The sequence below is a fragment of the Peromyscus maniculatus genome, chromosome 2 (genome assembly GCF_049852395.1).
Source record: "Peromyscus maniculatus bairdii isolate BWxNUB_F1_BW_parent chromosome 2, HU_Pman_BW_mat_3.1, whole genome shotgun sequence".
NCBI classification, from domain to species: Eukaryota; Metazoa; Chordata; class Mammalia; order Rodentia; family Cricetidae; genus Peromyscus; species Peromyscus maniculatus.
Genome location: NC_134853.1, coordinates 91,587,139 through 91,604,555, shown reverse-complemented (window position 1 = coordinate 91,604,555; position 17,417 = coordinate 91,587,139). Strand labels below are relative to the sequence as shown.

The 17,417-nt window shown below is 42.6% G+C and overlaps 1 long non-coding RNA gene across 1 annotated transcript in view; it reads left to right on the top strand.

Annotated features, from left to right (window-relative positions):
• Positions 1-13,917, top strand: part of LOC121827600 (uncharacterized) — a 101,408-nt gene extending 87,491 nt beyond the window's left edge. Inside the window, exons 9-10 of the long non-coding RNA XR_013049162.1 lie at positions 7,428-7,704; positions 10,237-13,917. This is a non-coding gene — a long non-coding RNA (uncharacterized LOC121827600). The remainder of the gene's footprint in view (positions 1-7,427; positions 7,705-10,236) is intronic.
• Positions 13,918-17,417: the final 3,500 nt, after the last annotated feature.

Sequence of the window (17,417 nt, the reverse complement as noted above, 5' to 3'; positions counted from 1 at the left end):
TTGACAGAAAAAATACATGTGTTATAACTCCATGGGCAACATGAACACAGTATATTTCCAGGTTTTGCTTCAGTTTTCAGGTGTTGGAAGTGATGTACATTGGGGGAAAGCACAGACAAAGGTGTGTGTGCTCCCAAGTGACATTTCATTCTGGTAAGGAACACCTTCTGCAGGATGCTTTAGACCTGGCCACAGTTTCCTAGGAAACCTGTAATCACAATCTGTTTCTTCTCCTGTTGCTCACTTCCACAGACCATGCCCCATAGTGCTCAGGCTGCCTGGTTACTACTATCTGCATGCCACATCTTCCAAGAAGCCCTTCTTGTATCTCCATGAAAATGGCTCCCTTCTTCTTTTGTGTTCATAGGTCCTGACTAGGGAGACTTTTGTGCTGATAGAACCACATTTTCCACCCTGTATTTCTACAGTTTCAGGATTTTTGATGAAGGGAAATGACAGATGGTGACTGGGCATGTGTATGTGTCTGTCTGTGTAAGTATGTGTGTCCATGACTCTCACTCTCTCTCTTTCCATCTCTTCCCCTCTCTCTCTCCTTCCCTCTCTTTCTCCCTATCTTTCTTGCCATCTGTCTTTCCCTCTCTCTCCATCCTTCTCTCTCCCTCCCCTCATATGTGTGTGTGTGTGTGTGTGTGTGTGTGTGTGTGTGTGTGTGTGTATGTGCATGCAGGTGTCTATCTGTTAATGTGTATTCATGTCCATGCACATGTCTTTGAGTGTGTTTGCGTGCAGTAGGTATCTGTCCAAGTCTGTATGTGAAGGTGTCTGTACATGAGCGTGTATGTATGTGTGTGTGTGTGTGTGTGTGTGTGTGTGTGTGTGTTGTATCTGTCTGTCTGTGTGTCTATCTGTATGCAGACATCTGTGAATGAATGTTTTGATGGATGTTTTCATGCAGGTGTCCATGTGTGCCTACACGTGTGTGTGTGTGTGTGTGTGTGTGTGTGTGTGTGTGTATGTGTGTGTATGTGTGTGTGTGTGTGTTTCTATGTTAAAGTACATGGATTTATCCTTCTATTTGTGGCATATTCATGTGTGTGTGCATATATGTTTGTGTCTTTGTGTTCTCTGCTCCTTAGTCACAGACCCGAGGACCCCCTGTGGCCCATGAGTGAAGTTGGGCATGGATGCTAGGGCACTGACCCCTGGAAGCTCTGCAGTGTTTCCTGGATGGTAGTGAGCACCTCATGTGAACACAGTTTGAGTGTATGTGTCCCAGGTCCCTGGGAGCTGGAGCTTAGATGTGCATGACTTTGGCCTTTTTGCTGTGAGCTGATATGGTCAGTGTTCTCCTGGAGTAGAGTGAGAGGCACCGAGGGCTTGATTATTTGTCTGCTGTAGCAAATTTTTAGGGACCAAGTAGTTCAGAACAAAGGTATTTGTCTTTCACAGTTCTAGAGGCCAACGTTTGATACCTCTTTGGGATTCCAAGGGGAAATATCTGTCTCACAGTCTTCTCTTAGAAGATAGTGTTCTTGGCAATCTTGGTGTCACTGGTTTGCAGTGGCCTAACTGGAATCTGCCTCCATTGTCATGTGAGGCCCTTCTATTTCCCCACCTGTATGTTCTCAGGCATTCTACTCTCTGCGTCTATCACATCTTTATTTTTTTTTTTATTTTTATTTTATTTTTTTAATAAGGATTAGATTAGACTGGATTGGAGATTCATCTTCTCTAGTCTGCCTTCATTTTGACAACTTGCATAGGAAATAACCTTACTTCCAGATTTGGCCGTAGCCTGAGGGACAAGCCTCAGGACTTCACCATGTCCCTAACACCAGGGTTGCAGCCCTGCTGCTGAAATCAGGTATGACACAATTTAGATTCTGGTCACTATGTCAGGGCTCATCACTGGTCCCACCTCCTGTGACTGTCATTGCTACTTCCAGGGGATGCAAATTAGGCCTTAAGTAGAAGCCACCCTCTGCTCTAAGTACACTTCACATGTGCTAATCCTTCCAATCTCATTAACATCTGTTTGACAGGTGTGATTCTTGCTCCCACTTTATAGATGAACCACGTAGTCAAGGTGAAACTGTGTGTTCCAAATTACAAATTGTAAGTAGCTATGAAGGATTGGCTTCCAAGTCATCTGTCTCTAGAGTCTTTGGGTCTAAGCAGTTTGCTGAGCTCCTCAGGTTAGTCTGTGAACACATTAAAAACTCTCCTACTACCCTTTAGAATACTCAAGGACAGCAGCTGATGTGGACCAGGGCTTCACTGTGAAGTGTGGCCCTGTTGAAATTTGAGTGGCAGCATTAACATCCCAGTTTTGTAGACACAGAAGTCTGATTGAGACAAACAATATTGTTCTTCATATACATTATTGTTTTTTTATAAGCCTATCATTATCTAGCAAGTCCTAAGCACAGCCAGAAGGTTTCCTTAGTCTTTAAGATCTCCACTGTATGCCTTGAAGGAAATCAAAGTTCCTTTTGACACTTATAAGGGCTTTCCAAGGCTTCCTCTTGCCTAGGTCACCTCTGGTTCCCTTTCCTTTTCTGAAGAGATACCCCAGTTCACTTGTTTGCTATCACCATTTCCTCTGGTGAGCTTTTCTAACACAGAGGGTATTCCACATGGGAGCCCTTTATCCACACCAAGACTTTTGCAGCATGAACTATTCCTATACCAAGCCTTTTTCACAGTGAACCTTTCCTACAGCAAGCCTTTTCCACACTGATCTTTTCCCACCTAAGCCCCTTGTTGCAGGAATCTTAAAAGTTCTTATTAATAAAATCAAACCCGCAGTGAGTTATTGGGGTCCATGCTGGTAGATCAGAGAGACAGAACAAGCCACAGCTAACCTCACTGGTCAACTTCTCAGCTGGTCTTGTTTCCTCAGACTGGAAGCTTCTGTGTCCTCCTCCCAATGGCTCTCAGCTGAACTGTTGCTGGAAAGCCTGAAGCTTAACCAGCCACATGCTTAACCAGCCAAATGCTTCTAGTTTCTAGTCCTCACACCTTATATATCTTTCTGCTTTCTACCACCACTCTCTGGGATTAAAGGCTGGCTTTCTGGGATTAAAGGCATGTGTCACCATGCTTGGCTTTTTCCAATGTGGCCTTGAACTCACAGAGATCCAGAGGGATTTCTATCTCTGGAATGCTAGGATTAAAGGTGTGTGCTATCACTGCCTAACTAGTGGCTTTTCTGTTCTCTGACCCCAGATAAGTTTATTAAGGTACACGATATTTTGGGGAACACAATATCACCACAGCCCCTTGCTACACTGAGCCTTTACCACATTTTCTTATATCTGTTTCTACCTTCTTGAATAATAAGTCAACAGTATGGCAGCCCAAAGTTTTTAGGATGCCCATTAGGAGGACTATGTTGCAGGATGCAACCAACATTAAATTAAGAGTGAATATTAGCTATTCAATTTCTGGAAATCCTCTTGGTTAGAAGGGTCAGACACTGTTTTTCCAGAGACCATGTTGACACCATAATTATGACTTTCCATTTGGTTTTCTCCTGCCCAAGTTCGTCTTAATACTCATATTCTGCTTATTCCTTTTCACAAACCTTTCCTGTCCACAATAAATATTCAAACTATTGAATTGTTTCTTGTCCACTTCTTACATGGCAAATATCTTACTAACGTTCTACCTCTCTGTTAGACAGAGGGAAGGGTAGAGTCATCTAATATTAAAAGGGGCCTATCTAGGTATTTTGTTTTGTTGCTGAACATTTTAGAGAAAGTCTTACCTCTTCTCAGAGGCAGGGATATGGATTCACCTGGTTAATATTATTTTTCCTTTACTACCTTTAGAGGAATTGGACATTTCTGACAGGCTATATGTAAGCTCCCTCAGAGCGTAGACCCTGCCAGTCACTTATTTGATCTTTTTGGCACTTAACACACAGAGTTAATGCTCTGTCAGTGTTGATTAATTGATGGAACCACACTGAGACCTGCTTTCCAGGATGGATGACAGGATTGTAGATCAACACTGATTTATGTCCCACTATGTGCTATTCAATACGTTTGATACACATTTCCTTATCTGAATATTAAGTTCTTATAGATGAGATTATATTCTTACAGAAAAAAACCCCCAACCAACAAACATAATTCAAGGGCCTAAAGTACTTGTTTTCTCCAGGTATGTGGTATTCAGGTGTGTGAATAAGAAATACAGGAGTTTGGGGGGTAATCTTTTGCTGAGGAATCTACCAAAGGACTCTATTTTTAAGCTGCTGGACCTCTGGGATTCCCATTTGTTTGTGAATGATGGATGTGATGTTCTGCTTTCTTTCTTTCTTTCTTTCTTTCTTTCTTTCTTTCTTTCTTTCTTTCTTTCTTTCTTTCTTTCTTTCTTTCTTTCTTTCTTCCTTCCTTCCTTCCTTCCTTCCTTCCTTCCTTCCTTCCTTCCTTCCTTCCTACCTTTTGGTGGTTTTTTTTTTTTTTTTTTTTTTCCGAGACAGGGTTTCTCTGTGTAACAGCTCTGGCTGTCCTGAAACTCACTTTGTACACCAGGCTGGCCTTGAATTCACTGAGATTTGCCTGCCTCTGCCTCCCAAGTGCTGGGATTAAAGGTGTGTGCCACCACCTGGTCCTTTTGTTTTTGAGATAGGTTTTCATGTATCCCAAGCTGAGCTCATTGAGCTACTTGATATGTAGCTAAGGATGACCTTGAACTTCTGGTTTTCCTATATCTGCTTCCCAAGTGCTAGGCAAGCATATCACAGTCAGTTAATGTGGATATGTGGATGAAATTTGAGGCTTCATACATAAGCTGTAAGTTTACTGACAGAGCTATGTCCCCAATAATAGTTTTTCAGTCCTGGAATACCTGTCCTTATCCACACTGGTGGTCCTGTCAATGACACTTTATGGCTGTGTCCATGGTACTGATTTCTGATTCTATCTGCAGCCCAGAGATGCTTGTGTAAATGATAAGCTTTCAGGATGCTTGTGGGGATAGCTTTTGGTTTTGCTTTTCCAGTCCAGTACTGATGTAGAAGCTATTATGACTGAGGTGCTGGGCCCTCTTCCACTCATCCTACATCATTCATCAGGGCATGTTTCTGGCGAGAAAGATCTTGGTGACTTCTTGTGACCCAGGACAACAGGCTGTAGCAGAACCAATGACCTTTCTCTGGTTGCAATGTCAGTGCTTATCAGTGCTCATAGAGACCTCTTCATTGTTACTGAAGGGAACATCATCCATTTAGTTATGCAACCAGAAGCCTGGGATTTATTCTTTGCATTTGCCCTTTTATTTCACACCCTATTGAATCCCCAGGATCCAGGGGGGCTTTGCTATGTCCAGCGTGGGATCTGTGGGAAAAAATACTACATACACTATGTTCTTATGTCGGTTAACTTTATTCCTCTAAGACAAAATTCTATCCATTCAGCTATAGCTTCACCAGGCATTCAAGCATATCCGTCTACTTTATTTCTCTGTGATGAAATCCTGTCTCCATAACTGCAGTTCCGTCCAGCTCCCTAGCTCATAGTCCAACTAACGACTAACATCTATGCTTTCAGCTTCATCTTCGTCCTCTGTATCCTCTTTCTCCATCTCTGCTACTCTCTAATCCTGGCACTCAGAAAACTTTATTCATCTGCTAACCCTCTATGGAACCTCTGTCGTCTTCTCTTCTCTCTTGTCATGCGGTTCTGTTTTTTTTCTATAGAATATACTTGCTGTTTCTTTCCCTGGGCCCCTCCTTCCCAGCCTCCTCGGAATGTTGTTTTATCTCTTACCTTGATATGTAAAAACCTCTTTGTTCTCAGTCAAAATGCTCTGGAGAACCACTAAGCCTCCTCAAGGTGAGGGGATGGTCTGAACTTCATTAGCACAGGAAAGCTGTCTCCCTCCAGCTTGTCTCTCAAGCTCAGCAGCGCAGTTAGTAACTTAGTAGGTTCAGCAGGTCTGGGGAGCTGAACTGTTTACCAATAGGTCTGGGTACACAAGGATTTCATAGCAGAAGACAGCTGGAATATTAAAGGTTGGGTAACACCAAATATTCATAGTAAATGGCTTTGCCTTTTGACAGACCCTTGGCTGGTCAAAGTTCAGCTTTAATACACAGCTGAATCTCTATGATATATTCTTGCAGCCTGCAAGAACACCCCAACACTTCTCCAAGTCCCGCCAATCATACTTCAATATATTGCAACCCCACATCTCTGCAAGCTCTATCACTACTATGTCATAAGAACCTTAATATTTTGCTTAGCTGGTTTCATTAGCCTCTTTTCTAGTTCCCCAAAATTCATTTGATCCAATCTAAACTACCCTCTGTAGTACAGTGTAGAACACTTAAATGCACAAAATTAATCTCATAATAGCTTGGTTAAAATTCTTCAACATGTTTCCACTGTTTTGGGACACATATCGCATTATTTAGAAGGTATTTGAGTCCATGACCAAAGAGTAGGAAACATGAAGAAAGTCCAGGACCCCTTACCAGAATGATGTTTTGAATGAGTGGGTTCTGGTGTCAAGGTAGAGGACTGGACAAAGAGATTTGAATTTGTAAATTGTCTGCATACTCCCAAAGTGTTCTGTGACAGATGCTCCCTTACCATAAATGCCACACTGCAAATGTGTGTGTGTGTGTGTGTGTACGTGCATGTGCACGTGTGTGTGTGTGTGTGTGTGTGTGTGTGTGTGTGTGTGTGTGTATGTTCATATTAGGAGATGGCCCATGATCTCACCACTTGGGTTGTTTCTTGATCTGCTATTTCAGTGTATCCAGTCACTGCACATTTTATGTGCTCCTTGTTTCTTCATAGACTGATTGTTGTACTGACACTTATTAAACACCTACTATATACCATCTTTCACAGAGATCTGATTTCATGCCCATGATCCTGAAATGTGAGTGACACTCAGTCCGTTCTATATGGTAAGGAAAAAAAGACCAGAAATTCAGAAACTTCTGTGTAGTTATACAATCAAAAAGTAAAGGGAATAATATCATAGGCCATGACTGTTGGGATGTAAAGGATACAGTATTTTTTTCATGTTGATAGAGCTCATCTCTTGATTCTGGAGTTTTGTCTGAATCTTTTCCTCATGCCAGCTTTACTCAAGGCAGAGCTCAGACACTGCCTTGGGTTGGCCAGGCTCTATGAACTTGTACCTTGAAGGTTAAGAATTCAGACTCTGTCATCAGACACTTGTGAGATGCAGTCCAGATTTGTTGAGGGACTTTAGACAAATGGCTCATTTTTCTGAGCAATTTTCTCAGAGAGCTGCATTGGAGATTAATATATATGAACTTAGTAAAGTGTCTGTCATGTAGCAAGTCCTCAGTAAACAATGACTACTTGTGCCATTATTTATCTATTCAGCCAGCGTGATGGACAACACCCAGCTAGACATAGTATCCATTCTCATCCTTCTTTAGTCCTGCATTCTGATGCACTTCTACTTATTCCTCACAGGCTGTGATCTTCACTGGGGCCTGTGCTGCATATGGAATGGGGATCTTTCCCTCCCTGAGGACTGGAACAGAACCGCTGCTCTTGCTTATCATTAGGAAGCATCTGATCTTTGGTGAAATATCACCCTCGTGAACAAACACAGCACAGCATTTGACCTTTCTCCACGAGCGCTAGTTTTGGCTTTCCTGCAAATTACAAGGAAGGAAGCAGATTCCAGGAGTAGGAGACCTGAATCAGAAGAATGTTTCCCAGGGGTTACCAGATGGATGTTTGAGTGGTGAGTTCCTGGGGCCGAGAACCACAGTTCAGGCAGATTTAAGGCTGCAGATTAATATGCCAGATCCTAGAATTCTGACAGGGGGAAACAAAATTCCTCAACGGCTGTAGATAAAAAAGAAGGGAGATGAGGCTGGCAGTGCAGGTGCCAAGGGTTAAGCAGGGCCTCGGCTGCTGTGGCCTTGGCCACCATACTCTGGTATCCCCCAAGTGCCCTGTGCAGCAATAGCAGTAGTTGGCATCCGTCAGACAGAACGCAGATTGCACAGCCGCCTGAGTTTTCTTAGGTTAGTGTCAGGTGGTATTTTGAGCCCTTGGAGTTAGCACTGCTAACTCTGGAGACGTAAGGTCTCAATATGACTTGTGATCAGAAACTGTACACGATGGGGGTGGGAGTCTCCAGAAGGAAGAAAAGTGAGTCTGAGGCTCTGGGGAGGTGGCTCAACAACCAAGAGAGAACTGCTCTTGAAATGGACCTGAGTGTGCTTCCTAGCACATCTCACAACTCTCTGGAAATCCCGATTCAGTGGAACCAATGCCTTGTGGGGCCTCTGCGAGTCCTTGCACCTATGTGTACATGCACACAGATGCACACACATGTAGTAATCAGAAATAAAATAAAATCTCTCTTAAATAGTGAATCTACACAGGAAAAAACTGAATTTGTGGGGGGGGGGATGGAGGGGTGCAAAGCCCAGTGCTAATCTCATCTGCATGAAGCTATTTGCTCTTATAGGCTGTACTTGTTTCCACTCACAGGGCAAGCAATCACTTCTCTCTGTCTTTAGAGGACTCTGCAGAAGAAGGGATCATTATGCAAGGAGCTGTTTTTGCATGGCTGCCTTCACTTTCGAGCATTTACTGAGACCTTTGCTGATGACAGGGCACCCAGAAACAAGCTAAATAAGGTCATGTCCCAGGAAGATAGATCTCACAGTCTGCAAGAGGGGCTGAGATGGGGACAGAGGTGAAGAGAAGAGATACAAAGTAGCAGAGACAAGCATAAAGCTACCAGTCACATTGTTCTCCTTGCTTCCTGAGTACTGAATAAACAGTGTTGAGAATCTGCAGGAGCAAGAATGAGGAACAAGAAGCCAGCAAGGAGCAGAAAACCACTGTTCATTTCCACCCCATGGTGCAAATCCAGATTCCAGGGTAACCAAGGCAGAGGGAGCTTTTGAAAGGCAGCTTGCGATTGGACTGTGGAAAGCATGGGGCTGCCTTCTGAAGATGGGAAGGAATTATTAAAGCTTTGCCCTCCTGTTCTTTGACCATTCAACGGGGTGGTATTTCACCATCTGTGTTGGAGGAGTGGCAAGGCCAGAGGCAGGAGGCTGAGTTCAGCCTTTACAGCAGGATGGGAGAGCTGCAAATTAGTATCTCAGAGTCCACCTATTTCTGTAGTCAGAAACTGGGGGCTTGTAGGTAGATGGGCTAGGGATATAGCTAGTCATTAGTGTGGAGGAAATTAGGAATGATCAGAAATGGGAATAGGTCCGGTAGGATGTATCTTCAATCCTGGAGCTACCAGGAGCCTGCCTCTCCCATCCCCTTGATTTCACTCTTTATTTGCAGCCAAGGTCTCAGATTCTGCAGATGCATCTAGAATAAACAAGCACAAAAATCAATGCAAACTGGCAAAGTGGAGATGGCAGGAGATCCCCATTAATTCCTTCTTCAATGGGCAGAAGGGTCAGATAGGAGGCAGAATGTGTTACAGAAACAACTAGGGTCTTAGCTACACACTGGTTTATCCATGAACTATATAGTTTCTAGGGGTCTGTAAATGAGGTGGTTATCAAATTCTAATAGTATAAGGGTTATGATGTTCTGAGAAAAATATCCATATATTGCTCAATCAGCAGTAGCTTCATTTTCTAGTGACTTCAACAAGGCCAGTGACAAGTTCTTGCCACTATGATACCATAACACCAGTGTCTTTTCTCCAATTTTCATTAACTCAAGAGGTTACTCTGTTAGCTTTCACTTCTCTTGGTAGAGGTCATCCATCATTCACACTTTAGTATGACTGAATCTGAATTACTGGGTGTTCCAGTGGGAATTTTCTTTACAGGTGATTCAAGATAATCTTCTTATTTTATTACTGGGAATCCTGAAGTCTGGAAAGGTCAAGGCAGTGGTTGAAAATCAGGAGTTGAACTCAAGTCTCCTGCATGCTATGTTGTTATCCATCCAACATTTATATTAAAAAATATTTATTTTATTGTTTTGAGCTCAGGCAGATTCTAGAAGGTGAGATGGGAAGGAAAAATGGCTGAGAAGAGAAAGATACACATCAGAGAAATGAAGCATTTTTGTCACAATTTTGAGGCTTTTTCTTGGGATTGGGAGCCCCAAGGACTTCAGTATTGTAGACAGGCTCTTCCTCAGATAAGGGGATGATTTTGAGGCTTTTGCACAGCTGTTTGAGAAGAGGAAGGTGACAGATGAAGAGCTCTGGCAAACTGCCCTCACATTCTGAACTTGTGTGATTCTATCAGTGTAACGGGCATATCTCTTACCACACATCTAGGCTTCATACAAGCTGTGAGATCTCCTGCTGCTCCACTAGCTTAAGGATGTAGGAAGCTGTTGGGTCCAGGAAACACTGGGACTTCAGTCCTAATAGGATCTCCCCCAGTTTAAAGGTATGCTCAGGTAGAGTGCTTCTACCTCCTTATCAATGAATGTTACTCATTGATGAGTCTCTGAGCATTTTGTACTTGATCTCTGCATTTTGGCCCCCTTAAAGAACTGAAACCACAGTATCTTACCAAGGATGATATGTCTGTGGTTACTATAGTTATCTTCTGTGTGTGCCAGGGCAGTGCATGCTCTTACTCTCTTCACCTTATTTCCAGAACAATACTCTTTATGCCCACATGGCATTCTGGTACTCAAGAGAACAGCTCACATAGTAACCGGGGCCACTTTGTTCCTGATCAGGTCACAGCTATCCTTACATAGTACAGCTTTGTAATAGGTTACATTTCCCCTTTGGGTTGTGCCTAGAGTCTCTCTTCCCTTAGCCAGCATAACCAAGACTGCTCAGTGTTATACTGTCATGTGTGAATTGTGAAGGCAGACTACCTGAGTTCAAGGCTCCTGTTTCAAACAAGAAATGGCTTCACAAAAGGTTCATATATCTTTAACCTCAGGTGGAGTGTTACTGAGACATGATTGGGTCATCAAAGAAAGAGCACTAACTCCATCAATGGGTTTATCCATTGATGAGTTCATACTAACTGGGCTATTAGGAGGCAGGTCACTGGAAGACAGTCTTTCCCCATGTCTTCCTTCTGTATTTTGTTATTGTTATTATAAAATGAGTAACTCTGTCTACAATGTTCTTCCACCATGATACTTTCATCTCTCTTCAGCCTAAAGTCATAGAGTTAGCCTATCAACCCTGGACTGAAACTTAGGATGCTGTGTCCCCAAACAAATCTTTCTTCTTTTGTAGTTGTCTGTGTTGGGCATTTCATCACAGTGATGCAGAGTGACTAACAAAACAGCCATCTTTCTACACACAAGCTTTGTGATCTTGGGCAGGTCATGTAAACTCTCTGGTCCTTTGCTTCTCTACTTCATTTAGTTTCCTTTTGTGTTTAGGGAAGCAGGATTTCCATGGATCCAAAATTGTTATTTATCCCAGGGTGTCCTTCAATATACTGACAATATATCTACCTCAGCTCCTTGGATGCTAAGATCACAGGAGTGTACCACTGCTACCAGCTTCATGGCACACATATCTCTTGTGTTCATTCTTGTTGTCACTCAGAACATATTGAATCGGTTTCTATAGTCTTCAGGTCACATTATATTCCTTCTTTTGCTTTCTAAGCCCTCCATAGCCTCCTTATTAGTTAAAGGGAGGATCATGCTTGGCCTGTCTTTGGGTTCTGAGACAAGTATGCTGTTTTCACTGTCAGACACCTGCCCAGTGAATGAATGGAATGTACTGACTTCAGAATTAGGCCACAAGATCTCCCAGGCTCCTTTCTCACTGGCATCACTTGAGAATTTGTAGTTCGCAGACTGGAAAAAATGATGGGATTCAGTGCCATGTAGCCAACATTATTGCATACTTGCTGGGCCCCAGGCCCTGTCCTAAGCCCTGGAAACACAATAATGTCTCTGTTCTCAGAGTTCACATTTGGATAGGACAGAGATGTGAGATGGGGCATGCTTAGTGCCTAATGAGAGGGACAGAGATGATGCCAATGATATAGAGAAAGGCTGTGGCCTTATCTTCTTTGTGGAGGGGGGTCAGAGATGAATCCATAAAGGAGACACATGAGCTGAGCTCTGAAGAGGGGCAGAGAATGGAGATGGAGGCAGGGAGCACCAGTTCAGCTTTCAGGAATTATTTTGATCCACTGTGGCTATAATAATTAAATCTATTTCTTCATCACACAAAATTACTCTTAGTCTTTTACATCATCTAGAAAAATCACTTAAAATACATTTCCATGAGAAATGAGTTTGGTAGGAGTTAAAATATGATGTCATAAAGAAATGTAACACATCTCATAGGCAAATTGAACTTTTAGATTCAAAAGTCAAACAAGGTGTGTTATTGAGAACTTCTCAGGGCCTTTTGGGTACTGATGAGGATATAGAGCAAGGAATATTCTCCAAGCTTTCCGGGCCTTGGAATCATTGTGTTCTGAGTTTCACATTTCTGTAAGTACCTATGGCCATCCTCTCTCTGCATTGTTAGGGCAGGTGTCCATAGGCAGGAAGGGAAAAAAAAACACAAAAGGTCTCTGTATGGGACAAAGTAGCAGACTCCAGACCCCATTTCCCAGCTAACACTACAAGAAGCACAGAGCCCAAACTCATTATCTTGCTTTGTGGTGACCCTGGGACTCTCACAAAGATGTGTCAATCATCTCTCTGCTATTTTACCACATACCATTCTCATGTTGCTTTCACAGAAAATAAGAGGGAGACTTAAATGAGCAATGGATTTACATAAGGTTATATTGAGAGCCACTGATAGCAAAAGTCCGTGAGAGTATACAGCAGTGACAACTAGAGTTCAGAAGGTCAACCTATCAGAGCTAAGGGCTCTATTAGAGGAAACCATCATGCAAGGCATTATGGAATTATTGCCTTTTCAATGAACTGTTTCTTGTTGTAAACTTCTTGTGCAATAACAGCTATGATTCTCCCCATTTACCATGCATCTCCATGTAATGTGTACATGTAATCTCATGATGGCATCTCAATCTTGGGCACTACTTTCCCTATACATTTGGGGTAATTGGACAACTGTCCCCAGCTGTGTTTATTTTTCATTAACATGTGTCTGGCCAGGGCCATTCTCTGGACAAAAGTATTTCAGCAAAGATACCCTTTTCCAAGGACAAAACTGCACATAGATAAACATTAGCTCATCTCACCCACAGATAGAGAAAAGAACCCCTAACAATTAAATCCTAAACTCCTTACCTTCACTCAGGTTATTTACACAAGACCCTAACTTAAGAGATTTACTGCTCACATTCCTGGGATGAAGTTTTAGCCATTTGCTAGTTACTGAGTTAAGGCAGTTACTTCCCACTGACCCAAGGAGATTGCCTTTAAGACCAGATAGATGATAGGTGCCAAGCTTCTTTCTTGTGCAAATTAAGTTTTAATTCCTCCTCAGCCAGGTGCTATTCCTAGATTTTCTCCTCAGCAATTACTCTGAGTGAAAGTGCTTTTACTAACCAAATACTACATGCTCTGACATAGGTTGCTTAGCCACCTAGCATACGTCCCCCTCCCTATCAGAAAGCAGCTGCAGCCGGGATGAGTGGGAAAAGCAGCACCAAAGACAGTTTACTTTCTTGTGACTTACTGACCCCTAACATTCTACCTAGCCATTTCTAGATCATAGTTTGAGCACATAAATTTCCTAATTAATCTTAGCCTTTAGTTGACCCTACCAGAGAACTCCCCTTTAGTCACTCCCCCTTTTTGGTTGTAATTGGAAGATGACAATTATTGCTTTATGTGTGGGTCCTTATCACCTTTCTCTGTGACCCTGAAAACTTCAAGCCTCACATTGCTTTACCAAAGAATTACTGTTTGGGTATATATATACTGGTTCTCTGAGAGCACTGGGGAGAATTGATTGAGAAGAACAAAGATGAGGACAGAGATGGAAAGAACTAGGGAGAATGATGGGAGAACAGCAGAAGGGACTGAGAGCAGGAGGGACTGAGAGGAGCTAAGTATGAGAACAGAAAAGAAACGGTGTAGATAGCATTTACTTAGAAGAATAAAGCGAATGGACTAAAGAACTCAGTGTGCTTACATTCGTTGACTATCCCTCAGATTAGAACCCTCAGCTGGTTGTTAGACTCTTCCATGGACCCTGGGAGCAAACAATATAGGCTGGACCTATTATTGTTTGCATTAAGGTGACATAGGCTGAAAGCTAAAGGGTTGGGGTTTGCACTACACCTGCCTATGCCCACTGTCCACAGAGTGGCTCTAGGTTGCTTCTTTCAAAAGCATCTAAGGTCACAGCCCTGGGTTCCATGCTTCTACATCTGGTATGTTCCTTTTCCACTTGATGATGAGGTCCAACCTCCCAGGACTGTCGGTTTTACATCTTGCACAGGGGCCTGGAATGACTGTCCACATTTCCACCTACTGTACTTCCTTTGCATCCCTATCACCTTGAGAGAAGAACTGTCCTCATTATAGTGGCCTTGAACCCTCTGCCTCCTAGCCATGACCAGGATGGATGGTGCCAGAGGAAGGTATCAATGCACTAAATTATCAGGCAGATTATAGCTCAATTTGCCTAGAAAGTGTGTGTGTGTGTGTGTGTGTGTGTGTGTGTGTGTGTGTGTGTGTGTGTGTGTGATTTCTCTAAATTCTTCCTTGATTTCTGCAATGACAGAGGCTGTTTTTAAACTGTATGTGTTGCTATCTTTTAGCATTCTGTCTGGCTTGCTGGATATTTTACTGAATGTTTTCAAACATTATACTCTTTTTCACCAGACATGGGAATGGAGAGATCAAACCTTCCGGCATGTGATGGGTAGGCAGTCAAGGGAGCAGATTTACCTACAGATTCTCAGAGAAGGGTGGGGCCTCCTGTTGCTCTCCTCTTACTGCTGTGCGACCTTGGCCATGGCACTTTACCTGTTTGTGCTATCATCCTATGATAAGGGTTACTATGCTGGATGAGTTACTATAGACAAAGCAGCAAGAAAACAACAAGTGCTTGGTAAACCTCAGCAAGCACAATTTTAACAGTTCTACTCACTGGGAACTTGCTGTGTACTCTGTATATATCAACTTATTAATTTTGGTAGATGGTTAAAAAAATCTACATGTTGACCCTATGTGACAGAGGAAGAAAATGAGTCTCAGAGAATAACACCACACGGCTTGGCAGAGAAGATCAAAAACAACCTGGCCAGTGAGAGGGCTCTGCCAGAAAAAGTACTTGCCATCACACCTGATCACCCGAGTTCCATCTGGGAGTCATACAGTGCCAGAAACAAGCCACTTCTGAATGTTGTCCTTTGACCTCTGCATGTACTCCATGGCATGATCATCTGTCACCCCAAATAAGTAAATATATTTAAAAATGAAAAGAAAATTGAACTCAAGTCTTTCAGACCACAGTGTCTATGCATCTTCTGCCTCCTAGATTTATTGAGCATATTTGAGTAAATGCCTTCTGTTCTCTATAAAAATCTGGGGCTCTCAAGAGCAGGTTCCTACTCTTGTTCATCTTTGTACCCCATAAACTGTGTACAGAATATAGTGATGTAGACATTTGTGGGGAAAGTGAATAGACTCCAGGAAACAGCAAGCTAACATTTATTGAGCCCCTACTGTGTGCCAGACAGGGAGTCAAACATCTCTTTAAAGTTCCTGGCAGGTATTATCTTTGTTTTACAGCTCAGAGAGCAGCAGAGGACTCACTTAGTTCCCAAGTTAAGAAAGGAGATTAGATGCTAGATGACCTTTTAATGGCCTTTGCAAAGATACACTTAAAAGAAAATGGAATTTTAATGCTGTAAAGAATTGCAGAGAGGCAAAGATGATGCCCTTAACCTTCTCTGTCTAGCAGAAGGCAATTCAGGGGCAGGAGGGAGGATTAGAGAGAACTTTTTCTTTGGCTCTAACACCTTCTAGCTGTGTAGACATTGGGCTTGCTCTTCGGCATCTTCAAGGTATATTGTGGTATGAAGGTGAAATGTCCCTTATAGGTTCATGTGTTTGAACTTGATCCCAAGCTGGTTTTGGTGCTATTTAGAAAAGTAGTGATCATTTAGGAGGTGGAACCTTGATGGAGGATGTGGGTCACTGGGGTTTGGCCCCTTTCCTGTTCACTCTACTTTCTAGTTGTGGGCACAAAGCAATGTGATGGTTGACTTCCTATTAATATGACGCTCTGCCATATATTCTCTGCCATGATGGAATGGTACTATTGTGCTTCAAGCCAGAATAGAATCTTCCTCCCTTAAACTGATTCTTGACAGGTTATTTTGTCACAAAGAATAATAGTAACTAAAACAGTCTCTGTGGGAAAAAGGCATTCCAAGCAGAAAACATATGGAGGAAGTTGGGTATGGAAGAACCCAGAATGGTAAGAATGGATGAATCAAGGCGCCTGTGGTGGGTGGGATGGTACAAGATGTGAATGGAAGAGTTAGGTTGAGGGGCCTGGTGAGGTTGTCCAGTCACTGTGAATCTCAGCTTAGTAGGCAGGTTTCTTTCTTCACAAATGGGAGGCATTCAGGAGTGTCATGCAAGCCAAGAGGTTATGCTGCCTTTCCATATAAAGCTTGCTCATGGCTTGAAAAAATAGAATGATATCAAGATGTGGAATTTATTCTGTATAGGTTGCAGAACTAAGATTTCCCCTTAAATGAATGTAGAATGTAAAGGCAAGAGGACACTTTAAGGTGACTCCAAGGTCTTGGGCAGTTGGGTGAGATGTCAACTTGTGAAGGAGGGCTATTGGAGTTGATGGTTCTGTTGAGAAGATGCTGAGTTCCAGATCCTGTAAACATCCATGTAGAGATGCTGACAGGGCAGTAAATGGTAAAGCATGTCTGGGTGATATACAATGGAGAGTCACAAAAGGACACCTAAACCCTTGAGTAAGTAAGGCCTAAGAGTGAGGCTAAGGAAGCCCACAGCTTGGCATGATGCATATGAAGTTTGAGATGAGTGAAGGATCCAGCAGAGGAGACTGCAGCCATGACTAATAATAAATATGGGTGGAACACAGTAAGAAGGTTATGGATACTTGGAAGAGGAATTGTCTCATCAGGGGAATCAGCCATGTAGAATCCAATCAATGATCAGGTGAGAATACAAGGTTCACTATTGTTTTAGGTGGAAATGAACCCCAAAATGACATTGATATGAGCTGTCTTCAAGGACTGTTCTGACTAGACTGGAAAATAGAAGTTTGCTTAGAATGGGGTGAAATTAGGGTAGGCAGTGAGAATTTGGGTGTAGCAAGGTCATTTGGTGAGAAATACAGTAATACCTGAAAGGATCTGTTGACTGAAGATTTTTATAAATCTAGGTGATATAATGACCTGTGTAATCCATTGTGTGCAAGAAATTAATCTATCAGTAAAACTCATAGTGCCTGAAGTTGGCATATTGCCAATTGCCTGGTAAGGGCCACCCTCCTCCTCTTTCTTCATCCTCTCCATTTCTTCCTTTGGTATTCAAGGATCA